This window comes from Triticum urartu, chromosome 5A (genome assembly GCF_056163025.1).
Source record: "Triticum urartu cultivar PI428250 chromosome 5A, HENAU_Tu73, whole genome shotgun sequence".
In the NCBI taxonomy this organism is placed as follows: Eukaryota; Viridiplantae; Streptophyta; class Magnoliopsida; order Poales; family Poaceae; genus Triticum; species Triticum urartu.
The window spans coordinates 297,676,293-297,703,989 of record NC_141877.1 but is presented as its reverse complement, the minus strand read 5'-3'; the positions used below and the strand labels follow the sequence as shown (position 1 = coordinate 297,703,989).

At 50.2% G+C, this 27,697-nt stretch overlaps 1 long non-coding RNA gene and 1 pseudogene across 2 annotated transcripts; both read left to right on the top strand.

Annotated features, from left to right (window-relative positions):
- Positions 1-1,675: 1,675 nt before the first annotated feature.
- Positions 1,676-13,955, top strand: LOC125555940 (uncharacterized; annotated as a pseudogene). The gene is made up of 7 exons (XR_015604547.1): positions 1,676-3,731; positions 3,834-3,941; positions 4,042-4,132; positions 4,577-4,695; positions 5,791-5,837; positions 11,817-12,057; positions 12,566-13,955. The product of XR_015604547.1 is annotated as an uncharacterized LOC125555940 (transcript).
- Positions 13,956-13,961: 6 nt separating this feature from the next.
- LOC147971118 (uncharacterized) lies at positions 13,962-15,453 on the top strand. The gene is made up of 2 exons (XR_015604548.1): positions 13,962-14,073; positions 15,173-15,453. It is a non-coding gene; the product is annotated as an uncharacterized LOC147971118 (long non-coding RNA).
- Positions 15,454-27,697: the final 12,244 nt, after the last annotated feature.

Here is a 27,697-nt window from a genome sequence, read left to right as displayed (position 1 = left end):
AATTCTTGGTCATGTTGGTCTTAAGTAGCTGATCGTAGTTGGGGCATGATACGTATGGTGGTAGTGGCAGAAGTGTGTTAAGGGGGAATCTGTAGCCCCGCCACCTCGCACATCTTTTGTGATTGAAGCTCTAGCAAGCAATTTTGGAGCACACATTCAAGGACCAAACAAGAAATAATCACTTGGATAAAACCACCAAAGGATGTATACAAGGTGAATGTAGATGTTGCTCGTAAGAATGATGGCGGAGGAGGTGCAAGAGTGGTTATTCAAAATGATAAGGGTGAGGCCGTAGCTGGTGCATGTTAACCTCTTCACCACCTGTTAGATGTAGCAACACCATAAACTAAAGCACTACAACATGCCGTAAACCTCATTGAAGACTTGGAGTGTACCCCGGTCATTGTAGAGTTAGATTCCTTATAACTTGTTCAAGCTTTCAATGACACAATCCAGGTTTGGCTATACTTGTAGATTGTTTTCAACTATCATAGGATTGATGATATTTCATTGCAACACTGCAACCGGGAAGCAAATTATGTGGCACAACTTGGCTAGGCATGCTCGTATTTCAAACTATGTTGTCTCATGGGATGATACCCTACAATAGTTTTATTGTTTCTGATGTAATAAACGATGTATCTTTGATAAAAAAGTGCATCATGAAGACTTTCTCTAAAAAACCAAGTAGTACTATCTCGCTAGGGAACAAAAGCAAACAACCCAAATCCTGATGAGTTTGAACTTTGAACTCGGTCGAAAACATGCCACTGTACCGTTTTCCTTCTTTTTGTTGTTGTTGAGAAATCGCTACCAATTTCCAAATTACGTCACAAGGGGCAAGGGGCGGGATGTTGAGACCCATGGCTAAATCGAACCTGACGAGGTCAGAGACTAAGCCTGATGGCTGATGCGTGACACATTTTCCTGGAATGGTCGAGTGCTCTAACAAACTGTTGGACTTGCGTAAGTTAAAAAAACTGTTGGACTTGCGTATAGGGCAAGCTGACTCCCCCCTCCCTCCCCCAGCATTCTTCGTGGTTTGGTCTTCCAAGGCTTGATGAGTTTGAACTTTGAACTCGGTCGAAAACATGCCACTGTACCGTTTTCCTTCTTTTTGTTGTTGTTGAGAAATTGCTACCAATTTCCAAATCATGTCACAAAGGGAAAGGGGCAGGATGTTGAGATCCATGGCTAAATCCAACCTGACGAGGTCAGAGACTAAGCCTGATGGCTGATGCGTGACACATTTTCCTGGAATGACCGAATGCTTTTTTTTGAACATCAGTACAGACACAAGCGTTCATATACACACGCATACACTCACCCCAATGAACGCATACACGTACATCTTACCCGTATGAGCACCTCTGAAAGACTGAGCCGGCATATCATCTTATTTGCGAAGTCACCGTAGGCGCCTTGTCGTCGACGGGAACGTCTTCTCCCACTGAATGCGCATCGCTAAAAATTCTGAAATAAATCCAAAAATAAATGCGAACACCAGGATTTGAACTCTGATGGAATGGTCGAGTGTTGTAACAAACTGTTGGACTTGCGTAAGTTAAAAAAAATAGTGTTGGACTTGCGTATAGGGCAAGCTGACTGCCCGCCCCCCGCATTCTTCGTGGTTTGGTCTTCCAAGGCCAGCACCCTCTCCACCCTCTTTCTCCCCAGGCTGAATATAAGGGCATGTACAATGGTTGATAAGATAGTCTTATCTTAAGTTTTGCATGTAAATTAGAGATGACAAGAAAACATGTCTACAATGGGTCATCTCTTAGCCTTATCTTCAATAATTAGTTGTTCCTAAAAATATGGTGAGACAAATTATGCTAAGAGATCATCTCTTGTCTTCTCTTAAATAAGATAAGACAAGCCTTCTCTTATGATTTCTCTCTTCTCCACCTAATCATTTATCCTACGTGCACTTTTAAGATAGAACCATTTTACATTCCCTAAGTAGCTCCTCCTCATCCTCCCCTTTCACGCCTCACCGACTCAAAACCACCACCTCGTCGATCCCACATTCCCCCTTCCCTCCCGTTTCCGCCCGCAACTCGCCCTCCCCCAACGCTCAAACGTAGGTCTCAAGCCCTCTGCCACGCTCCCGCTCTGCGCCCCTCCCGCATTCCTCGCCGGCGGCGATTCGGCCAGTGGGGGCGGGACTTCTTCGAGCGCCTGCTGATGGCTAACGGCGAGGCCGCGTCCATCCGTACCCAGGCACGGGAGGTTCTAAACCTCCACTCCGACGGCCAGCACGAGCATGCGCTGGCCCGCGCCATGGCGCTCGGCGCCGCGCACCCGAGCTCCGCGCTCGCCCTCAACCTCGTCGGCTTCCTCCACCGCCACGCCACCCTCGTGGCGCGGAACGACAGGGGCGCCCCCGGCGGCGGCGGCGGCGACGACGACGACGACGTGTCCGCGCTGGAGGAGTACCACCGCCACGCGGCCCTCGACGCCTTCTCCGCCGCTGCGCGGCTCGCGCCCGACTGCATCATCACCAATGTTGGCCACGCCGAGGCGCTCGCTGACTGCCGTCGCTACGAGGACGCCCAGAAGGAGTTTCTCCGCATGCTCAAGACGATCGAGAAAAACGACCAAGCCGACCGGCGCTGTACAACGTGGTGTACGACATGAGCGGGGTCTCAAGCAGGAAGGGGAGAAGGCGCGACGCCGTGAAGAGCGCCAGCCTCGCCATGAAGCGCTTCGCGGAAAGAATCAACCAAAGGATTCTGCCATTGGAAGCCGCCAAGTTGCTGGAGGCCAGCAATCTCGGCGGGCCCGCCGCCGGTGAAGCGCGAGACCGTGCAAAGCTTCTCGCCGAGACCTACCCCTACTCGCCGCGCGCCCAGCTACTCCGCGCGTACATCGAGTTGGCACCAGTCCGTGCCCTCGATCCGGCAATGGACAAGAAGCAGCTTCTGCGGCGCGCACTCACCATCGTGTCTCAAGCGGCAGAAAACTTCGACCGCTCGCTCATGGTTGCCTTGTTCCACGCCAAGCTCTTGTTCCTCCTGGATGACTTTGATGCTGCGGAGGAAGAGTGCCGCCGGGCACTTCGCATCGAGACGCCGAATGACCCCAATTGGGATGGTATACCTCCCATGGCTGCTCTTGGGGCAGATTCTGATGCCAGAGTATCTTATGTCAAGAAGCAGCTCCGTGTCTTGCTCAAGCAGATCATAGTTGTGGCTGCACTATACTGGTCCTCTATGAAGAATGCATTGCAGGGCCAGCACGTCGTATCTGTGACGGTTGACACGCTGCATGCGCACTATGATGGAATCGACAAGTCGGCAGCAAAGACCATATCTGATGCAAGGCGGTTTCTCAAGAATCAAGAGTCATGGAGTTTCCGGATTTGCCTCAATTCCCGTTGCCATGGCAAGAAGTTTCTGAACACCAGTTCGCTCTGGCAACACATGTGCAGCAAGCACCGAGATGAGCTCTGGGGGAATCTGCAGTCAGTTATAGATCCAGAATATTGTGAAAATGCATCACAGGGTGATCACTTGGTAGATGATATAACGTTCAGCCACCAGCCTGACACCTTCCTTTTACCAAGGGTGCATAATATGTTTGAATCCTTGCTGCTTTCACCATCTGTTGGAATACAGGCAGAGCCCTTCGCTGAAATGCGACAAAGGAAATGCAGAGAAGGATCTGAGATCCTTGAGATCATCAGGGAGAAGCTGATGATGTTGCCTCAAGATACACTTAGCACTGAGGTCTATCACTTCTACATATGGCATTAGCATTCTTCCTTAGTTCACTGTTCTGCTGGTATTGATGTTTATCAGACTAATGATTGGCTTGCTTGTTCATTGCAGTTTCAGGAGCGCTGTTCTGGAATAGAGGAATTGTGGCTTAAGTTTCTCGAAGTTACTGTTGTGGACTATCGTGAAATCATTCTTCCCCTTGCGAGATCATACCAATGGGTCTGTTTAACATCTGCAGTGATTAGTTCTTAGAGTTATATATGCTCATTTCTTCGCTCAACTGCTCAAATCGTGTGCTAACTGATAACCACCTTTGCAGATAGAATTGAAGAAACAGATTCCTTTTTATCTAAATCATCCTGGTAGTAGGCGTATCGGATTTGCTGATGCCAACATTGATATTATATGCGGTAAAATTCCTGCTGCCCAATGAATTCGTGTTAACTCATGTCACATTGACTTTTCCAGGAGCTCCTATTCTTCTGCTGTCATAGCAAATAATTAAGTTATGTCTCAACGATCTAAACCTGGCACTGCCCTAGACTGCTTGTTTTATGCCTCCTTGATTAAGAGGAATTTCTAAGTAGTTTTATGCCTCCTTGATTCAGAGGTTTTTTACGGAGTAATATTCTATTAGAGCTTATCTGGTATGTAGGATTTGCATCCTTGGAATTAGGATGTCCTCTTTTCCTATAGGCCACTTTGCACTCAATTCCAAAGGAAAATTTCCATTCAGTCTAACCTCTTGGAAAATACTTGTTTGAACTAAAAAATATGTTATTGCATGCTCTCAGTTTTACAATTATAAAATATGCTCTGTTATGTCACTAATACTTCTTATAATTTCATAACAGGAACTTCTGGCCAATCTGTCAAGGAAATGGCAAGCACCTCCAGTTCTCAGCAAAGTCTTAATGTTTGCAACAAGAGCAATGCTGATAAAGAATTGTCTATCTTGAGTGCAATCATAGGGGTAAGAGACACTTGCATCTGTTCATGTGGTCTTTCAACAACTTGCCTATTATTTCCTATGTATGTGTTCAGTCATTGTGCAATCTGAACAACCAGCCTATAATTTCCCGAAAATGCTAGACCTACGAAGGGGCTACCAAGAGCTTCATGACTTTCCACCCCTAACCAATAAATCTCACTTCCCTGATTTATCAAAAGATACCACTTAATCCATTACATAGGTCACGAAAGATCTCTTATGTAGGTGTAGCATTACTCATAATTTCCTATGCATGTGTGCAATCTGAGGCATTTCGGAGATAAATTTCTGTGAAATCTTGCATGGATCCTTTTTGTTGAAAATCACTGCATTGCTAAGCAATTTTACGAAATCTTCTTTTTGGAGAAAACAACCACCACTTAACCGATGTTGTACTGACTTACATGTAGACTCTTCTGTGCGGAGTTGTAGATTGCAGCACTGTTTGAAAATGTTACACCTTAATCACCATTGCATATATTTGCAAGACAGTTTCAAAAAAATTAATTAATGGTTAGATTACACCGTGAAAGCAGAGTCTATAATTCAGTTCGGTGCTGATGCTACCTTCGGTTTATTTTATTTGCATGTGTTCATTTCTTTGTGGTTATTTCACTGATAGAGGGTTTAAACTATGATACATCATATCTGAGTTGGCCGTAGATATTTGCAAGTTTTCATAAGGTCCTATCTGTCGCATATGTTTTCCTATCTACTTCACTGATATCAAGATAGTTAGAAGACCCAACAGTAAAATTTCAGCAAGAATCAATATCTTGTGTGATCCATTTGCTAAGATTCTTTAAATTCCATCGATTGATTGAACGTTGAAGAAGTATCATAAGTAGGTAACTTGGTTGAACTCTATAACGTCTGCTGCTCCCACATGTATACTGCACTATTTTCTTCATATCTAATAGGAATGGCCTTTTCAAGTCACATGGACGATCCAGAACATTACTGTAACCTATTATATGCACACTTTCCCCCTCTTATCTTTCTCTATGTTTACTAGAGCCACTCTCCTGCTGCTTTGAGTGTAACTAAAGGCCTATTGTACTTTTTTCTTTTTTGCAGCCTTCATCCTCAGATGACAGAGCTGCTGGTGAAAAAAGTGAAGATAGGTAAAAATATACAATCCTAAGATTATTATCTGGAAGGTTTACTCTTTGAATATACTATAAATGCGGAACTGCTCATCCTTTGACTGGAAATGTGATTTCTTGTGTTAAACTCCTATTTGAGTAAACATGAAATCTTTCACCCAGCTATTGGTAGGACTAGGGTTCCTACCAGGCCTCCGGCGCAGATTGTATGGGCAAGGAGGAGGGGGATGAGGGCTTGAGAGGGCGCGCCGGCGGACAGGCGCCGTTGCGGCTAGGGTTTAGAGGCGGCGGCGGCTAGGGTTCCGTCTCCTCAGGGAGCCGGGCAACAGAAGATGATAATATCTTTATTGCTTGGTTTCAACCGTGTCTTACAACTAGTATTTATAACTTTAGCCTAAGATAACTTGCCTAAAATAACTTGCCTAAGATAACTTGTGGGCCAAGCCCCTAATACTAATGCCCGGTGGGCCTCTTCCTAGTATAGACCAAACCGGTCATAACATCTCTCCCCGCCTGCGCAAACAGCTCGTCCTCGAGCTGAAAGTCTGGATAGTGTTGGCGAAAATCCTCACGCTGCTCCCAAGTAGCCTCCTCCTCCGGAAGGCCCGCCCATTGAATGAGGACGAACCAGACGCCACGACGGAGCTGTGCCTGCAACACCTTTGCCGGCTCTGGAAGAATGCGACCATCGGCGGTTGGCGGAAGCGCTAGAGGAGCCGCCGGTGGCTCGCCACGAAAAGGCTTGAGCAGCCCCATATGGAAGACGTCGTGGATGCGAGCGCGGGCTGGAAGCTGAAGACGATAGGCCACCTTCCCAATGCGCTCCAAGATAGGGAAGGGCCCGGCGTAGCGAGGCCCGAGCTTGCGCTTGGCGCGCGGGTCAAGCGACTGCGTAGAGCGGTGGAGAAGACGCAGCCACACCCAGTCACCCACTGCGAACTCCGCCTCGCGATGATGATTGTCGTAGTAATGCTTGGCCAGCTGCTAGGCCTGAAGGAGGCGCTGACGGACCTCAGCAAGCATCTCGTTGCGGGTGCGGATAAGGTCACCCACAACAGCTGTCCGAGCCGTCTCCGGGTCCACCGGTAGTATAGGCGGGGGTGGTCGACCATAGACCACCTCAAACGGCGTAGCGCGCAGGGCGGAGTGATAGGAGGTGTTGTAGCAGTACTCCGCCCAAGAAAGCCAGTCCACCCAAGCGCGAGGCCGATCACCTGTCACACAACGCAAATACATGGCAATGACCTTGTTAACCACCTCGGACTGACCGTCTGTCTGAGGATGGAACGCCGTACTCAGGCGGAGCTGGACACCCGCCATCCTGAAGAGGTCGCGCCAGACATGGCCCGTGAATACAGGGTCCCGATCACTGATGATCGAAGTAGGGAACCCGTGTAGACGGACAATGCCGTCGAAGAAGGCCCGGGCCACGGACGCCGCCGTGTACGGATGGCCGAGTGCGATGAAATGGGCGTACTTGGAGAAGCGGTCGACCACCGTGAGGATGACCGACTTGCCGCCCACCTTGGGAAGGCCCTCGATGAAGTCCATGGAGATATCCGCCCAGACCTGAGACGGCACCTCTAAGGGCTGAAGTAACCCAGCCGGCCGCAGGGTCTCCGTCTTGTTGCGTTGGCATGTCTGACAAGACCGAACCCAGTCACGGACCAGGGCGCGATCGCCAGGGATGTAGAAGTCGGCGCGAAGACGATGGAGGGTTTTCTGCACACCCTCATGACCGGCCGAGTGGGCGAGCTGTAACACCTGGTGACAGAGATCATCATGCGCCGGAACAAAGATCCGGCTCCCATGGAGAAGCAGTCCGTCAGAGAAGCGCCACGGCTCCTCCAGGTCGCCGGCCGTGAGCTGCTGCCGAAGAAGGACGGCGTCGTCGGCCGTCGCAGTTGCGCGGCGGATGTCGGCGAAGAGACTGAACATCGGCCCGGAGCGGATGCACAGGACCGCCCCGGCGGACTTGTCGACGGAGGGAGCGATGTCAGAGTCGCGACGGGACGGCGCGTCGGCCACGGTGTTAAGGCGGCCCGGCCGATACTCGACGGAGAAGTCGAAGCCGAAGAGCTTGCTGATCCACTGGTACTGTGGCACGGTCGACAGCCGTTGGTCCAGCAAGAACTTTAGGCTGTAGTGGTCCGTGCGAATGTGGAAGGACCGTCCCCACAAGTACGGCCGCCAATGACGAACGGCCTGCACAAGGCCAATGAGCTCCCGCTCGTATGCTGTCAGCTTGAGATGGCGAGGAGCGAAAGGCCGGCTGAAGAAGGCGAGGGGTCCATCGCCCTGATGAAGCACGGCGCCGAAACCAGCGCCCGAGGCGTCACAGTCCACCACGAACAGGCGGTCGAAGTCGGGCATCTGAAGGACGGGGCCCGTCGTGAGGGCCCCCTTGAGGGCCTCGAACGCCGTCGTCGCCTCGTCGTCCCAAGCGAAAGCGTTGCGGCGAAGCAACAGCGTGAGGGGCGTTGCGATGAGCCCGAACTCCCGGATAAATTTCCGGTAGTAGCCGGCGAGGCCGAGGAACCCGCGGAGAGCCCGCGGCGAGCGAGGTGTCGGCCATGCGGAGACGGCCGCCACCTTGTCGGTGTCCATAGCCACCCCGTCGGCAGAGATGACATGGCCGAGGTAGGCGACGGTAGGTGTCCCGAACGAGCACTTCGAGCGCTTAAGGTGGAGGTGGTGCGCCCGAAGCTCGTTGAAGACGATGGCGACGTGCTGGAGGTGCTCGGCCCAGGTGGCGCTGTAGATAAGAATGTCATCAAAGAAAACAAGCACAAACCGTCGTAAGTAGGGCCGGAGGACGTCGTTCATCAGGGCCTGGAAAGTCACTGGGGCGTTGGCGAGGCCGAAGGGCATCACCAAGAACTCGAAGTGGCCATGGTGGGTGTGAAACGCCGTCTTGCGATATCGTCGGGATGCATACGCACCTGATGATAGCCCGACCGGAGATCGAGCTTGGTGAAGAAGCGCGCCCCATGAAGCTCATCCAAGAGCTCATCGACCACCGGTATAGGGAACTTGTCCTTGAGCGTGAGCGCGTTCAGGGCGCGGTAGTCAATGCAGAAACGCCAAGTGCCGTCCGACTTGCGGACGAGCAGCACCGGGGCGGTGAAGGGTGATGTGGAGATCCGGATGATGCCCGCGGCGAGCATCAGGGCACACTGGCGCTCCAACTCATCCTTCTGCAGCTGAGGGTAGCGGTAGGGCCGAACCGCCACGTGAGGGGTACCCGGCATGAGGTGAATATGATGGTCGTACACCCGGGCGGGCGGAAGACCCCGTGGCTCGTCGAAGAGGTCGCTGTGCTGCTGCAGAAGGGAATCCAGCAGGGGTTGCTCAGCCTCCGAGGACGCGGCGACCAGCTGGAGATGTGGCACGGTCGGCGCGGCGCCCCCAATGCCGTCCCACCGGATGCGGCGGCCCAGCCGCCAGAACGTCATTGTGAGCGCGTCGAAGTCCCATAGGATGGGACCGAGGGTCCGTAGAAAATCCACCCCGAGGATGAAGTCGAAGCAGCCAGGTCGATCCCTGCGCAGGTAATGGAGAAGTGTTCGCCACCAATGGAGATGGGAACGTCACGGGCGAGCCCATGACACCGGAGGCGATCGCCGTTCGCCACCGTGATCCGCAGGCGCTCCCCGCCCGTCGTCGGAAGGGCTAGCCGACGCATGGTCGCCTCGGGCAAGAAGTTATGGGTGGAGCCAGTATCCAGCAGTGCCACCAGCCGCTCGCCATGGATCGTCACCGGCAGCAGCATGGTCCGCTCGCCACGGATGCCGGCGAGGGCGTGGAGGGAGACGACGCACGCCGTCGCCGTGGGATCCGCGGGCGTGTCCGCGGCCGCCTCGGGTGGTGGTGTCGCATTGGTCGAGTCGTCCGCCTCGGTGTAGTCGACCGTCTCCAAGTAAAAGAGGCGGGGGCAGACATGGGTCGGCGTGTAGGGCTCATCGCAGTTGAAGTAGAGTCCCTGACGGCGACGCTCCTGCTGCTCGGCCGGTGACAACCGGCGGAAAGTCCGCGTGGTGGCCGGGGGCGTGGTCATCGCGGCTGGAGGAGGCCGGCCCGGTGCTGGGGAAGTCGGCGCTGGTCGACTGGGCTGGCGGCCGCCCCGTTCGGGCTGTTGCTGCAGTGCCTGGGCCCACTGCTCGAAAGCTCGGGCGTAGTACATGGCCGTTTGGAGGTCAGGGGGATCCCGGAGCTCGACGTCCACGCGAATATGGTCCGGCAGACTGCCCACAAATAACTCGGTGCGTTGAATCCCGGAGACGCTCGGCGCGTGGCACGCCAGGGCCTGGAAGCGGTCGGCGTAGTCCTGAACCGTGGAGGTGAACTGTAAACGGCCGAGGGCCGCCAAGCGACTCCCGCGGATAGGAGGCCCGAACCGGAGAAGACAGAGCTCCCGGAAGCGCTCCCATGGTGGCATGCCGCCCTCGTCCTGCTCGAGGGCGTAGTACCAGGTCTGCGCTGCGCCGCGGAGATGATAGGACGCGAGCCAGGTACGATCCGAAGCGAGCGTCCGCTGCCCGCGAAAGAACTGCTCGCACTGGTTGAGCCAGTTGAGCGGGTCCTCCGTGCCCTCGTAGGTGGCGAAGTCCAGTTTGGCGAAGCGAGGGGGTGTCGGACCGCCGTGCCCGGGGGTTGCTGCAGTCGGCGGCAGCGAGTGTGCTGGGTCGGGGATCTCCGGGGTGTAGGTCGCCGAGCCGGAGGGTCAAACCAGAGGGAGTGCGTCGGGTGCTCCGGCGCCGTGGTATACACTGGGCCCGAAGACGAGCCGGCCGCCCACGCCGGAATTGGCGACGGTGATGGCGGAAACTGCACCTGGTGCAGGGGCCAACCCGTGGGCCTGGGCACGGGTGGTGATGTAGTCGACGGTGGCGGCGCCTGGAGGAGCTGCGGCCCTGCAGCCAGCGTCGAAGTAGCCGGCGGAGGCGCCTGGAGAAGCTGCTGGGAGGGGTCCCCCAGCGGTGCGGTGGCAGCCGGCCACGCGGCCCAAGGGTGCCCCGCGGTCGGGTAATGCTGCAGCAGCAGCGGCGGCGGGGGCGGCCCTCCGTAGGGCGACTGGAAGGTCGGGGCGGCCCACGGAAGAGGCGGCGGCCCATAGGCGGTGGTGGCGGCGCTCGGCGGCGGGTCTGGTTCCCGGCGAGGTAGAGGCTGATGCCCTTGACCGCCTGGACGAGCTCCCGAAGGGTGCCCAAGACCTCCTCGGGCGAGAGGATGGGGGGCGGCTCTACCGCGGTGGCGGTCGGCGCTGTCGGGGTGGCCGTCCCGGATGTGAGCGCCGGCATGGACGCGGACGGGGCTGGCGGCAGCGTGGGCGAGGCGGTGGTGTTTGGCAGCGGCGGCGGTGATGGAGGAAGCGACATGATCGAGCTGGTGTCTCTGGATACCAAATTGGTAGGACTAGGGTTCCTACCAGGCCTCCGGCGCAGATTGTATGGGCAAGGAGGAGGGGGGCGAGGGCTTGAGCGGGCGCGCCGGCGGACAGGCGCCGTCGCGGCTAGGGTTTAGAGGCGGCGGCTAGGGTTCCGGCTCCTCAGGGAGCCGGGCAACAGAAGATGATAATATCTTTATTGCTTGGTTTCAACCGTGTCTTACAACTAGTATCTATAACTTTAGCCTAAGATAACTTGCCTAAAATAACTTGCCTAAAATAACTTGCCTAAGATAACTTGTGGGCCAAGCCCCTAATACTAATGCCCGGTGGGCCTCTTCCTAGTATAGACCAAACCGGTCATAACAGCTATTATATTCTTGGATATGTACAGATTTATTTGACTTCAATGTTGACTGATAGTAGACGGTAACAATCCTAGTGGATTCAAACTTATTACTTTTTGAGTTGTATGGTCACATACATAGATAATAAACTCTAATATCTTTTGTGATCAGTTCTCCTTCATGTGGTACTTAATTTATCATCTATCTTTCTGCATCATTTTTAGAATAGCAAAGCTAATAGATATCTGTATCTGACATGGACAGATCTCATGAATGTGGAAGTGGAAGTTCTGACATGGACAGATCTCATGAATGTGGAAGTGGAAGTTCTGAATCTGGTGGTGTTTCTATGATTAATAAAATCCACACTCATCTGAATGATAAATCTAAGTGCAAAAATCCTGCAAAAATGAAGATGAACACATCTGGTGAGAGGAAAATTCATAATATGGCTAGTCCACAGCAGTACAAGCAAATCCTGCCCGGCTTCCCTCCCAACCCAAAGGTAATTCTGCAACTACCCTTGGATTGGACCTGCTAACTCATGGGTACTTGTTGTGGTTGTGGTTACTGAATGTGAGCTACCAATAGTTATAAGTCCGTCCCCAGGCACCTTGGGCAAGTAATTTCAAAAACACTTAGGCAGCATGGGCTAGCTAAATACAATTTATTCGACATGAAAAGTTATGAATTACAAATATAGGAAAACATTGGAATGCATTTCTTCAATTTACTCCTTTGCTCTGATCTTGTTGGGCAAAGGGGAATTAAATTCTTCATTTAGTGCCTATATGAGTTAGATATAGAACTGTATGCCTCTTGAGATGATTTGCCACTAATATTTCCATTTCCCTGGTGTTCATTGTTGGCACATGATAATGCAATATAATTTGCCAATAATATTTCCGTTCCCTTGGTGTTCTTCACTATTGGCACATGATAATGCAACGTATTTAGATTGTTTTACAACTGCTGCTAATTTGCTTTTCTAATATTCTTATTTCATATCACAGTACACTGCCAAGATCTCTTTTGATGGAACCGATGAAGATGGACACGAAAGTTACGCAGAATATTTACAGTTATTTCGGAACATATGTTACAACCATGGAATTAAAATTGATACATCAATCTCCGGAACCAAGGAAAAGGTTTGCACAACTTTGGAGAAAGGAACCTTTCATGTGCTTGTGCAGTTAGGGGAAGCTTGTGTTACCTTTATAATCGATCTCAGGCATGGCTGGCTAAGGGGGTATTGCATAGGGGACCAAGTATATGAACTAAAACCTGATAAAGATGAGCAAATCTATATGCCACATGCAAACAGAAAAGAACTTCCTTTTGAAGGAAATCACCGTAAAATTAGTGGAGGCGCTCCGGGCAAAATCAGAATTGGGGCAAATGTGCTCAGAAAGAAACTTAAAGAACTGGTGAGCAGCAATGGCAGAATAGATCCAGAAATAATTGGACTCTTTACTCTGTACTTGTGTGAAGGTCCGAAAGTACAAACAGCTGGTGATGCACTATTGAAGTCACTGATAGATCCGGGTATGAGCAGGTTAGAAATAGCTCTGCCGTCAATTTGTCAACTGTTGACCAATTGGAGCGGTCTAAGCGGAGTAGCTATGAATTATATGCAAGAAGTAAGCCAAGGGAAGGTACCTTCAGAATTGGAAGAAAAGAAACGGATCCCTGGTGTTATCGATTCAGTTCAAGATATTCTGAAAATCATGAAGATTCTTCATATTGACGGTATTAACGAAGGCATATTCAGTCACAGAAACGTTGAAGATCCAAATAATTGGTTAACCTCAGATGATATCTCGAAGCCTACACCTCAGAAGAGAAGTTGGAAGGGAAAAGCAACTTCACCTGAAAAAAAGGCAATAACTTCCAATTACAGACCCCGAAGAAAAATCCATTCAGGATATAAGTTTGAATCATTTCCAATGAATGGCAGAGTTGCTCAGCTGAATGAAGGTCTGCATAGATCAGCCATTCGGAGCCAACAGTTGTATTTTGGAATCCCTCGAAGTATTACCTTGATTGAAAAGGTTGTATTGACTTCTAGAAGATTGCCTATGGTTTCAAACCAGCAAATTGTCCAACGAAATATTATCTGGGAAGCTATGCGTGCATTTTCTGGAAGAAAGCGATCTATAGATGACAGCCTGGAGTTGCTAAACAGAGATTTGTGGAAGCGAAAAGCAGAAGTTCAATTTTCTCGAGAACCACTCGTGACTTCCAAAGGACACATTGCTGGGTGGTTCTCAAAAAACATACAGCGACCAGGACCAAGAAAAACTTTGTGCGTTCAAAACCATCAAAGTGCTAACTCGACAGCCTCATTCATGAGAAAAATACTGATGGTATTAAGGCGCTGAAGAGGGGGGGGGGGGGGGGGGGGGACTTGAAGCAAGGATTCCAGCGCTGATGGTTCTCAAAATACTGATGATTTCAAGGAGATCGTTAAGTTTCTTGTTCTCGCTTCCGTTTCAGAGCAATTGGTCCAGGTATACAGGTAGAGATCCCTCCAGTTTACTTAATGGCCTATATGCTTTTGATTTTCCACACAATATTATTCGTCGATGATGGAAGTACATAGTCACAGTTTACTTAGTGGTCTGCATCAAGTTAAGCTAAACATGGTCAGATTAAACATACCAATGTAGGTTGCTAGCTGTATGCTGCTGTTCTTCCACGCCATCCCGCTGGCTGCCTCCATCTATCTTCATGTTTAAACATAGCCTAAAAAGTGCTAGAAATATTAAGTCAATTCTTTGTGTATTTGAGTATCTCTCTGGGCTGAAAGTTAATTTTCATACAAGTCAGGTGTACTGTTTTAGTAAAGCTAAGGATGATCAGGAGAATTGTGCTTCTATTTTTAGTTGTGCAGTAGGAACTCTTGCTTCAAGCATTTAGGAATTCCAGTTAACTCGGTTAGGTTGTGAAATAGAGATTGGAGCACATCTGAGGAAAAAATGGAAAATAAATTATATACTTGAAAGGGCAGGGGGGGCATTCCTATTGTGGTCGGTTGATTCTACTTAGAGCTAGTCTTAGTAATGATGTACTCCCTTCGTCCCATAATATAATAATGTTTTTGACACTAGTGTAGTGGAAAAAACGCTCTTATATTATGGGACGGAGGGAGTACCTCTCTATAGGATTGCTATATTTGAGCTTCCTAAAGGCTCTAGCAAAAAAATGGATTTATTTGGAAACGACATTTTTGGTAAAAGGAGGAAGGAATAAAGAAATAACATCTAGTTGGGAGGTCTGGGTGTAGTTGATTTGAATATTACAAATATATTTTGTTATGTAAATGTATTTGTGGAAACTTGAGAATGAACAGGGGATTTGGCAGACTTTGATTACAAATAAATATATTGCTAATTCCACTTTAAGCTTGTGTAAGAAAAACCTGGGTAGTCCCACTTCTGGCAGGGGCTCAAGTCAAGCCAGTTTTATTTCCAGTACTGTAGGAAAATGGTATGAAATGGAATGAGTACAAGATTAAAAGAGGATCTGTGGCTAGGCAGCCAACCTGTATCTGTTCAGTTCCCTAGCCTGAACATGTTAACCTTGTTGATCTTGTTGTAACTCTCGTGAACTCGCAGATTAGTGTGAATCTTCGAAGGGGCAGACGGCTTGTCCAAACCATCTGCGAGGAAGCTCGCAACTGGGCCAAGGCTGGAGCTCCCCCCGCCCCTCTTCTGCTCACTCCTCAAATGCGCCAGCTTGTGTACATAGTTTGAGGAAGGATATGTACTTTCTACCACTCTGTCAATGGAAAGATATCGCAAACTGTGTATTCGGAAAACAATTACCGTGTGAATCTTGTATTCTGCATACTACCTGTTTATTTGCCTGAGACCCTGAGATCTGTGTTTGCTGCTCTTCTTGTCTGTCCTTGTACTTACTGTTGCTGCGTCAGCAGGTCTACCAAGTCTTGTCTTCTTGATACTTGTAGACCTGTTTGTGTGGACAAACCTATTAATCTAATCATCTTCTTGTTAGTTGTTTCCTTTCTTTAACCTGCTGTTATTGTTCTCTAGAGCTTTAGAAAAATACCAAAAAAATATCTAGTGGTAGTCGTTTTCAATTCCAAACCACCGTTTTGTTAGATTCAGCTGTGGAACAATTCCAGAGCACTGTTAGTCTAACTAGTAAAATGGTCTGCGCACATGCACCGACAACATCTTAATGTCTGTTTTTCCTTTCGAAATTATTTATGTTGTAAATACATATTTTAGAATTCATACGACATGATTACAGGAAATATCTAGCACGGACATTCGCGTGTATGCACGGTCCAATCACATTATAATGCATCAGCTGCAGATCGCGATGAGATCATGACGAGATTTATGGTGACGTAACCCATGATTACGGTCATCGTACGATAACGGTCGCGCGCTAGTTAGGCCCATATGATTATTATTACTTCCAATAGTTTTTACTTTCAACATAAATAAACCATTATCAAAGAACCTAATAAATTTTAGCATGCCAGCCAGGCCAAAATGAATTACTGAATTTTTATTAGAGTTGCATTAACCATATTATATCCTTTGACTAAAAAAGTTGAAATTAAGCTTTAAAGCTTTAGTTATGGTAAATAGTTAGCTTTTTTCTAAGAATGTATGTGTCAAATAGATACCTTAATTTACTTCACTTCAGCCTATGGATTGGCCTACTCTATTTTACTGGATAATCATAGAGCCTATATAATTATTTTTGCGGGGAATAATAAATCCAATATGTAAACAGTGCCAATACAAAACAGTGTAAACCAATTAGCTGAACATGGGTCATTAGTATTAATTCAGTATAGTATGCCTGAGTTTCTTCTCACTTTCATATGCAGGACACAGGAGTACATGTTGTATTGTTACTACGTTTGCCAAAACAAAAGCATGTGAAACCTAGCAGAGCAACGTACCAGCCAAAAAGGAAATCCTTCTAATAATACTTAGGACCAAAATAAACAGAAAAATACGCACAGGGTTATCATGCCCAATTAATCTGCATCTTTTCAAATCCTTCACCTACTTTGCCCCAAGGACATCCGGAATCCATGGAATCAAGTATTCGAATTGATCTCAGGTTGTTGTTGATTGACATAAAAGGGGAACTCATTTTCCCACTCTGGTGCTTTGATCGAGGGCACACAAAACCAATGATTGGTTTTGGTCCCTGGCCCATCAGCCCCTCATACATAAGGAAGAAGTCACGTACCTCTCGATCTAAGGAAAACGCATGGGTAAAACCCCTTAAGGCTAACAACTGATCCTAAAAAGAGGGTGGAAGGCCGTCTAGCACCGCCGGCCACCAGAAGGTCAGTGCCGGCGGCATCCTGCACATCTACCAGGTCTGCCACCCTGCTGCTGCTTCTTCCCCGGCAAACTCCACATTCCTGGAGGCTCACGGCAGCAGATTCAGGGGCTATCCCATACTGGTCATATTTGATGTACGTTGTCTAAGTAGTGGGCCTAATGCTTTTCAGTGATGTTAATCACCCATGTTTAATATTAATGGCTTTCGATAGATGATGTGGTGATCATGCTAAGTCCTCGTTAATCAAGTTCATGTTTTAATTACGTATATGTGGTTTGATTAACTAGCACCCCCCCCCCTCCCCTGTCCGGCAATCCGGCCCTCCTCCACCCTCCCCTCTCCCTCGCTGCCGAGAGCCACTGCCGAACAAAGCCCAGGCAGTGCCGGTGGTGGGCGGGCCTCTCCCTGGCGCGGCCCTCTCTCTCCTCTAGCGGCGGCGTGAGGCCTCCCAGCGGTGTGGTGCGGCAAAGCTCCGGCGTCAGCTTGGTTCTGTTGCGGGGGTGAAGGCCAGGACTTCGTCTGGTGGTGCTGCCTCTGCGGCGGCTGCGGCATGGGGCTCTTGACCCCCGATCTCGATCTGCATCTGGGTGGTGCTCGAGCATGTGCCATAGCGGCATGACATGCGTGGTGTTCATCGGGTCTCAGCGGCCTCTGGGCACCGTGGCGGTGCTGGCGGCGGTGTATACTCAGCGTGGTGGTGCTGACGGAGGCGGTGTGCACTCAGAGTGGTGGTTCGGGCTGCTATGGCGTCGCTTGGTGGTGCTACCTCGGCGGCGGCAACTGTCTGGAGCTTTGGTTCTGCCTGCGCTGATGATGGTGGAGCGTGACGATGCGGCTCAACGACGAGGTGTTGTGGCCGCGGCGGAGTGTACCAATTTGGGCGGTGTTCGCCCATGCCATGCCGGTGGGCAGGGATGTAGGTGTGTGACAAGACAGATGAAAGTCCTGCATGGCTTCAGCCGATGCCAGTGGTGACAGCGCCCATGGATGCCATTCACCTCCTTGGAGGCACCGTTGTGGTGTGTCGGCACCTCCCTCTCTCTCACTTGATGTGGTTGTCCTCCAGACGAAAGCTTAGATTCGAATCCGGATCGACAATGTCGGCGTCCTTGGCATCATTGCTCTGTTGGTTGCATCGTTTTGGAGACATGGCTTGGAGGTCCTTTTGAGTTCCTTTGGTGCTCGCCGCAGTTTTGGCTTGGTCTTCTGGGGCGCTATGCACACCGTCGAGAATGATTCCAAGATGACGACTTTCTCGGGGCTATCCGAGTCGCCCCACCCACCTGCCGACTCGTTTAGGCGATCAAGGGTGGTTGGTGCGTAGGCAGATGGTTTCTTTTGGAGTTGTTGCTCTTTGGAGGTGAACAGCGTTGGTTGAGACGCGGCTTGGTTTGGCACTTTGGTCAAGTTAGGAACAGCCTCTCTTGCGTTGTGGTTGTATTGTGTGCGTTTGTGGCGGAGTTCATCTTGCTTCTCACCGGGATGTGGTGAGAGCTCTTTCTTGTGTTCAACCCTCCGCCTTCTACGTGTAAAGCTAAGGCACACAATTTGCGGGCTCTTGATTTTTTTTAACTAGCACCATTAATCCAATATTAAGTTTTGATATTGTTTCACTAAGCATGTTTACGTTATTGACATTCTGTAAGTTCTAATGATTCATGTTTAGTTTTTCTTTGCCGTCAATGGTGTTAGGTGATTATCCCGTTTATTTGCCCCAAATAAGGTGATGATCCCGTTTATTCCGTAAATGCCACGGCTGGTGCTAATTAATAATCATTTTTTAGTCAATTTCTGTTAATAAGATAACGTTAATGATTCGAACATTAGCACGCCATTGGCCCGAAAAGAATTTAGAAGAGGGAAACTGCATGTTGGCGAACCCTAGACAAAATTCCCCGATTTCAAGAACAATAACACTAGCAAAATCCCCAAATTCCCAAACCACTAATGAAATCAACCAAACGTCGGCTCAGGATAGTCACCTAATGATGCCGGGTCGTTCACTTCCTCCGGGATCCCGCACGGCCACCGCCGTGCGAGGGCACCGACTCCGCGACGCCGTGGTCTCTCTGGACGACGGGCGGAATGTTGGCGCCGCCGTGTCGCATAAATGGACGAGGACGCTCCTCGTCACCAAAACGACGCCCGGCACCGGCGCCCCCATCTCTCCACCGCGCCACCGCAACCGTCATCGCGCCGACGCAGGAAGCCACGTTCGACGGAGCAGCGCGCGGGATCTCTTCTCTGCACGCTGCTCCGGCGAACGGAGCCGCCGCGCCACCTTTGGCCGGGTTGCCGTGCACCTCCTGGACCGGCGGTCGCTGCGCCGCCGCTCGCCGGTTTTGCCTCGTTCGTGGCCCGTAGCAACCGTCCGATCAGCAGCGAGGAACGCGAGTGGGCCTTCAGTCGAAAGTCCTATTCCGCTCCCGAGCTCAAACGCTCGTTATGAACAGTAAAATTGTTTCTTAAAAATGAACAGTAAAAGCGAAAAAACTGTAAATATTTTAAAAAATCATGAATTATTTTTGTGATAAACTTTGACGACTGTTTTGTATGCTTGCAAAATTTCAGTACAAAATGACATTCGTGAAGGCGTGGCAAAAAAATAACACATTAAAAACTGCTAAAAAATTAAATAATACATTTTTTATTAAATTTCAGAAATATTACGCCATAATTATATTTTTCAAAAATAATACCTACTCGGCCTACTGCTGGCCGATTGGATCCAGTCGGCCTACTGCTGGTCGATTGGACCCTAGTCGGCCCGCCGTAGGCCGATTGGATCCTGTCGGCCCACTGCTGGCCGATTGGCCCCAGTCGACCCACTGCTGGCCGATTGGCGCCCGGTTTGCTTCCACTAGGCCGACAGATGCATGCACTCATTTATCTTTTGAATGAGTATTTGAAAAATGTTGAAGAAGTATTTTAAAAAAATTTGATCATGCATATAAAAATGTTAATCAAGAATGTTGAACAAGTATTTGAAAAATATTGAAAAAAATATTTGAAAACTGTTGAATAGGTATTTGAAAAATGTTAAAGAAGTATTTTAAAAAATGTTGATCATGTATATAAAAATGTTGAACAAGTATTTTAGAAAATGTTAAACAAGTATTTAAAAATAATTGAGAAAATATTTAACATGTGTATAATATACATGATCAATATTTTTATATACATGATCAACATTTTTATAAATAGTTGTTCAACATTTTTATATACATGATCAATATTTTTTCAAATACTTGTTTAGCATTTTTTCAGATAATTATTTAAAAAATTTGCAAATGCTAGATTAACAATTTTTTTATACATGATCAACATTTTTTAAAATACTTCTTCAACATTTTTCAAATACCTATTCAACAGTTTCAAATATTTTTTCAACATTTTTCAAATACTTGCTCAATATTGTTTTTTCAAATGCTTGATTAACATTTTTATATGCATTATCAACATTTTTAAAATATTTATTCAACATTCTTCAAATATTCATTCCAATGATAAGTGGGTGCATGCACCTGTCGGCCTAGAGGAAGCAGACTGGGCGCCAATCCGCCAGCAGTGGGCCGACTTGGGCCAATGGGCCAGCAGTGGGCCGACTGGATCCAATCGACCTACAGTGGGCCGACTGGGGTCCAATCGGCCAGCAGTAGGCCGACTGAGTATTTACGTCGATGCGTGTGAGTACAGATAATGTGATAAAAAAGAAATATGACTGTGGAACCTGCTGAGACCAGAGGGAAGAAGCTGTGTGCGGATCCGGAGTATAGTCAGATGGTCATCGCGGGGAATATCTAAGGATTCCCTTGCGCGTTCGAGCTGCTTCCATATCGCCAGTCCTGGTCTGCGCAAAGTTGAACCTGCAAACAAAATGTATGAAATGCTTATGTGCCGCCGAGCGGTTGAGCCGCGGTATGTGGCCCGTCCTGGCTTTCGCCGGAGTGTTTAATTGAGCTCTGGACGAGCCGGGCTATCTTGCCGCGAAGTAATTCGAAGTTCTTCGGCGGTGTCCGGGAATCAGGTCGTCGAGTCGAGGTTCGGTTGGAAGGTGCCACTTGTAGCTTCTGTTGTTAAAGCAGCGGTATACTCCTTGGTGCCGAGGGGAAGTTTGGCCTTGCCATTAACCGTGATGACGCCATGCGGACCGGGCATCTTGAGCTTACGGTAGGCATAATGTGGTACCGCGTTGAATCGAGCGAACGCGGTTCGTCCGAGCAGTGCCTGATAATCACTGCGAAAGGGGACGATGTCGAAGATTAACTCTTCGACATGGTAATTGTCTGGTGATCCGAAGACCACTTCAAGGGCGATGGGGCCTGTACAGCTGGCTTCCATGCCTGGTATAATACCTGTGAAGGTGGTTTTAGTGGGCTTGATCACCGAATGATCGATGCCCATCTTGCGCACTGTGTCCTGGTAAAGCAGGTTTAGACTGCTCCCTCCGTCCATAAGGACTCGCGTGAGGTGGAACCCGTCAATTATTGGGTCGAGGACTAGTGTGATTGGATTGCCCTGATTGGTGTTAACCGGACGATCCGTGCGGTTGAAGGTGATCGGCCCTAGTTTGTATTGTGGGACGACTGGTTCCGTTAAGTCGACATCCCTAAGGGTGTGCGTCTGGTCCGGGTTGGGAGTGTAGGTGCCGTTTACCACATTCACCGTTTGGATTCGCGGGGGAAATTTCTTTTGCCCTCCTGTACTCGGTGATCTGGGCTCCTCATCGTCATCGTCGCTTTCAGACCCCTTATCTTTGTTTTTGGCACCTGACCTGCCGGCTTGTTTGAAGACCCAGCATTCTCTGTTGGTATGATTGGCTGGTGTTCCTGGGGTGCCATGAATTTGGCATGGGCAGTCGAGTATGCGGTCCGGACTGGACGGACCCGAATTATCATTTTTGAGTGGCCCATTCCGCTGACTGGACTTAGAGCCCCTAAATCCGGCATTGACTGTCGTATCTTCGGCGTTTCCACCATTTTTGCGGCGCTTGTGTTTGTTGCGTCGGGGTTTGCCGTTGCTATCTCTGGCTTCTGATGTGCCAGGGTTGCTTGTTGTGTTGTTGCTACGGGCCAACCGGCTATTTTCTCCCGCGCAAAAGAGGGTCATGAGTGTCGTGAGGGCTGCCATGGATTTTGGCTTCTCTTGGCCGAGATGTCGGGTAAGCCACTCGTCACGGATGTTATGTTTAAAGGCCGCCAGGGCTTCGGCATTCGGACAGTCGACAATTTGGTTCTTTTTAATTAGGAACCGAGTTCAGAATTTCCTGGCTGACTCTCCGGGCTGTTGTGTTATGTGACTTAAATCATCAGCATCTGGTGGCCGCACATAAGTGCCCTAGAAGTTGTCCAGAAATGCGTCTGCCAGGTTCTCCTAGCTTCCGATGGAGTTTGCTGGCAAGCTATTCAGCCAATGCCGAGCCGGCCCCTTGAGTTTTAGCGAAAGATACTTGATGGCGTGTAGATCATCCCCGCGGGCCATGTGAATGTGGAGGAAGAAATCCTCTATCCATACCGCGGGGTCTGTAGTGTCGTCATATGATTCAATGTTCACGGGTTTAAACCCTTCTGGGAATTCATGATCCATTACTTCATCAGTGAAGCATAGGGGGTGTGCGGCGCCTCTGTGCCGGGCTATATCACGACGCAGTTCATATGAGTATTGTCTGCTGTGTTCAGCCCGGCCGGATTTGCTCTTAGTATATCTGGCGTGACGGTTGCCGTCACGCGTTGGGGCGCGCCCCCGTGATCCGTAGACCGACCTTTTATGTCCTGATTTGTTTTCCAATACTTCTCGCAGGTCCTACGTGTTACCCCGGGCCTTGGTATTTTTGTTTGACTGGCGACGGGGTGCGGGCTGGACTTCGGGCTGATATGCCGCTTTGTCTCGGCCACGAGGTGGCCGGTCAGCCGCATCATACGCTGGTAGTGTAGGCTTTAATGCTTCCTCCCCGAGTTGGGGTAGCAACCTGCGCTTTGGGTAACTTTTGGTTGGGCGCTCGAGTTCGTATTCCTCGGCTGCCAGTACCTTGGTCCATCTATCCGCTAGCAGATCTTGATCAGCTTGAAGCTGTTGTTGCTTTTTCTTCAGGCTTTTTGCTGTGGCTATAAGCCGGCGCTTGAAGCGCTCCTGCTCGACAGGATCCTCAGGTGCGATAAATTCTTCGTCGCCGAGGCTCACCTCATCATCGGAGAGGGGCATGTAATTGTCATCCTCTGATTCTCCGTCTGCCGCCTGTTCCTTAGGGCTAGCTTGCCCATCCTCCTGCTCGAAGCCTGGCTGGAGGGGATTGTCTTCGTCTTCGGCACTATCCGCAGCGTTATTGTTTCTTATGCCGGTATCGCTGCTTTTGCTATGGCGGGGCTTAGAGCGGCGCCGATGACGCCAGTGCTTAGATTGCTTCTCGAGGGGATTATCCTTCGTTGCCTTATTGCCATCGATTTCTTTGTGGGTGTCCACCATGTATATATATCATATGATGAGGTGGCTGTATGTCTTCGGAGTCGAAATCAAGCATGTCGGTTAAGTCGTCGACAGTGGCTATTAAGTGGGTGGTGGGTGGGGAATGAATTTCTTCGTCGTCCGCTTCCCACTCAAGCTGAACATAGTTCGGCCAAGGGTCTCCTGACAAGGAGAGAGACCTCAATGAATTTAGCACGTCGCCCAAGGGCGAGTGCTTAAAGATATCCCGGAGATAAACTCCATGATGGATGCCCAATCATATTCGATAGGCACGGACGCAGGCGGTTCGGAGCCTGTGGCCGGGGACGAATCCAAGGGTCCGGCAACACAGGTCTCATAGGGGGTGAAGTCAGTATTTGGCTCTATCGCCGCTGGGTGTGCAGCCTCCGTGGCGGGGTCCATCCACCCATCCTCGGACGGCACGATCTGCTCCGGATTGAGGGCTGGAGTAGCCACAGGTGTGATCTCCCTAACACTGTCTGGCGGCAGAGCTAAGTCATGCTCGTCGTGACTGTGTGGCGCACCTGACACGGGCTCGAATCCGTCGAAGACCAAGTCTCCGCGGATATCGGTAGTATAGTTCAAGCTTCCAAATCTGACCTGATGGCCAGGGGCGTAGCTCTCGATCTGCTCCAGATGGCCAAGCGAGTTGGCCCACGGTACGAAGCCGCCAAATACGAATATCTGTCCGGGGAGAAAAACCTCACCCTGGATCGCATCGTTGCCGATGATCGAAGGAGCCATCAAGCCTTATGGTGATGACACAGTGGGACTCTCAATGAAAGCACCAATGTCGGTGTCAAAACCGGCGGATCTCGGGTAGGGGGTCCCGAACTGTGCGTCTAAGGTGGATGGTAACAGGAGGCAGGGGACACAATGTTTACCCAGGTTCGGGCACTCTCGATGGAGGTAATACCCTACTTCCTGCTTGATTGATCATGATGATATGAGTATTACAAGAGTTGATCTACCACGAGATCGTAGAGGCTAAACCCTAGAAGCTAGCCTATGATTATGATTGTTGTTGTCCTACGGACTAAACCCTCTGGTTTATATAGACACCGGAGGGGGCTAGGGTTACACAGAGTCAGTTACAAGGGAGGAGATCTACATATCCGAATTGCCAAGCTTGCCTTCCACGCAAAGGAGAGTTCCACCCGGACACGGGACGAAGTCTTCAATCTTGTATCTTCATAGTCCAACAGTCCGGCCAAAGTATATAGTCCGGCTATCCGAGGACCCCCTAATCCAGGACTCCCTCAACGGGTAACAAGTAATTAAAGTAAATAAGGTGCAGCAAGATGGCTCAATCCTTTTTGTAGCAAAGGACAAGCCTGGACAAACTCTTATATAAAGGAAAGTGCTCCCGAGGACACATGGGAATTATCATCAAGCTAGTTTTCATCACGTTCATATGATTCGCGTTCGGTACTTTGATAATTTGATATGTGGGTGGACCGGTGCTTGGGTACTGCCCTTCCTTGGACAAGAATCCCACTTATGATTAACCCCTCTTGCAAGCATCCGCAACTACAAAAGAAGTATTAAGGTAAACCTAACCATAGCATGAAACATATGGATCCAAATCAGCCCCTTACGAAGCAACACATAAACTAGGGTTTAAGCTTCTGTCACTCTAGCAACCCATCATCTACTTATTACTTCTCAATGCCTTCCTCTAGGCTCAAACAATGGTGAAGTGCCATGTAGTCGACGTTCACATGACACCACTAGAGGAGAGACAACATACATCTCATCAAAATATCGAACGAATACCAAATTCACATGACTACTTATAGAAAGACTTCTCCCATGTCCCCAGGAACAAACGTAAATACTCACAAATCATATTCATGTTCATAATCAGAGGGGTATTAATATGCATAAAGGATCTGAACATATGATCTTCCACCGAATAAATCAACTAACATCAACTACAAGGAGTAATCAACACTACTAGTAACCCACACGTACCAATCTGAGGTTTTGAGACAAAGATTGGATACAAGAGATGAACTAGGGTTTGATATGAGATGGTGCTGGTGAAGATGTTGATGGAGATTGACCCCCTCCTGATGAGAGGATCGATGGTGATGATTTCCCCCTCCCGGATGGATGTTTCCCTGGCAAAACAGCTCCGCCGGAGCCCTAGATTGGTTCCGCCTCGTGGCGGCGGAGTTTCGTCCCGTGAGCTTGCTTATGATTTTTTCTCGGACGAAGGACTCCATATAGCAGAAGATGGGCACCGGAGGCCTGCCAGGGGGCCCACAAGATAGGGGGCACGCCCAGGGGGTAGGGTGCGCCCCCATCCTCGTGGCCAGGGTGTGGGCCCCCTCTGGTTAATTCTTTCACCAGTTTTTTATATATAATCCAAAATGTGCTCCCGTGAAGTTTCAGGACTTTTGGAGTTGTGCAGAATAGGTCTCTAATATTTGCTCCTTTTCCAGCCCAGAATTCCAGCTGCCGACATTCTCCCTCTTCATGTAAACCTTGTAAAATAAGAGAGAATAGGCATAAGTATTATGACATAATGTGTAATAACAGCTCATAATGCAATAAATATTGATATAAAAGCATGATGCAAAATGGACGTATCACTTCCTACTCTGAGTCATCTGGTCAAATTGCTTCGTCCGTCTTCTGGAGGCACCGATAGCTAGGAGCCGGCCATGACCAGGCTGGCCGCCTGGTGAATTCGAAACATCATGGTGGGGGGGGGGGGGCGAGTGGCACGCCTAGCGGGTGGTAGGCCATCCGCCCGGTTCTTGCCCGCCACATGGCACCAACAGGCCAAGCTGGCCTGCCAGCCCACGCGCATGACGAGACGTCGCTGTAGGCTGGGACCTGCCACTACAGGGCCTCGGCACGCACATGGATCCGCTGCGGTCGAGGCGGGTGGTTGCACTTCCGCACATAGTCAATGTGCGCATTTATCATGCGGTAAACGCGGGGTCGTGGGGGGAGTGGGCGCAGTTAATCCCACGACCCCCACATCGTGCCCCCTCGGCTCCGCCGCCAGGGGGCTATAAGTAGGGGGAAGAGGATGCGGCAGAACGCACGCGCGCCCTCCTCTCCCATTGCTTCCTTTCTTCTTCTTCTTCTTCTTCTTCTTCTTCTTCTCTTTGCTGCCATCGCATCCCTTCCTCCTACCGAGGCACAACAGCAGACCACCGTCGCCAGGCCCCCTCGCTCCGCATCTTCCTTGCTCCGCTCACCGCCGCGGCGCGCCTCCGTCCCGTATCCATGCTCATGGCGCGCGAACGGGCCGGCGACTGGGACGGCTCCAACATTCACGAAGATCACCTCACTTTCCTCCACCAGACGTGCCGGCTGCCTCGTGAGGCACGCGTGAAGGCGCATGTTCCTCCAGAGGCAGAGATCTCGCCGGCACCGGAGGACAGCGAACGCGTCGTCTTCCGGTCACACTTTCTCCGCGGCTTCGGTCTGCCGACAAGCAACTTCTTCCGTTCTTTTCTTTCCTTCTACAAAGTCCAGCCGCACCACCTCACGCCGAACACGGTGGTGCTGCTGGCCGCCTTCGTCACCCTTTGTGAAGGCTACCTCGGCATACTCCCCACCCTTGAGCTCTGGGGGGAGTTATTCTACCTCAAGCTGGGTACCGCCGCCAAGAACGAGGCGGCCCAGTGCGGGGCATACGTCGTAGTGCGGCGCTCGAGAACCGAGGTCTACTTCCCGGCCCTTTCGTTGTTGCAGTCTGCCAAGCTGTGGCAACGACCCTACTTCTATGTCAAGAACGTCCACCCGGCGGAGGACTACATCAACCTACCGGCTGAGCCTCGCACCAATTGGCAGTTTCGACTGAAGACCCTGTCGGCCGCCTCCTCCACCGCTCTTTCCTGGCTTCAGGTGATGACGGAGTCAGAGGGCCTCAAGGCCTCGGATCTGCTGACCGCCTTCATGGTGCGCCGAGTGCTTCCCCTTCAGTACCGGCCCCACATCATTTGCCGTATGAGCGGACACCGGGACCCATGCCGGATGAGCACCAAGGAGATGCCGGACGTGGAGATCGTCTGGCTAGTAAACTACTTCTCCAACTGCAAGCTCTCGGAGAAGGAGTGGCGATTCGGCAAGCCGCCGTATAGTCGAGCACACCCTCCGCCTACAGTAAGTCTTTTAATTCTTTTTTCCTTCATTTGTCTGTGTTTGTCTTTTGCGGATCCTCTCGACCCAGTCGGCTTCTGACGCCCTAGAGCCAGGCTATCAACAGTAGCCGGACTGTGCGGCGAGCGACATGGACGAGCCCGACTTGGGGGCGGCCGCCATGGAAGATGATGACGCCACAGGCGATGGTGGAGCAGGCGGCTCCTCAGCAGGCGGCCTTG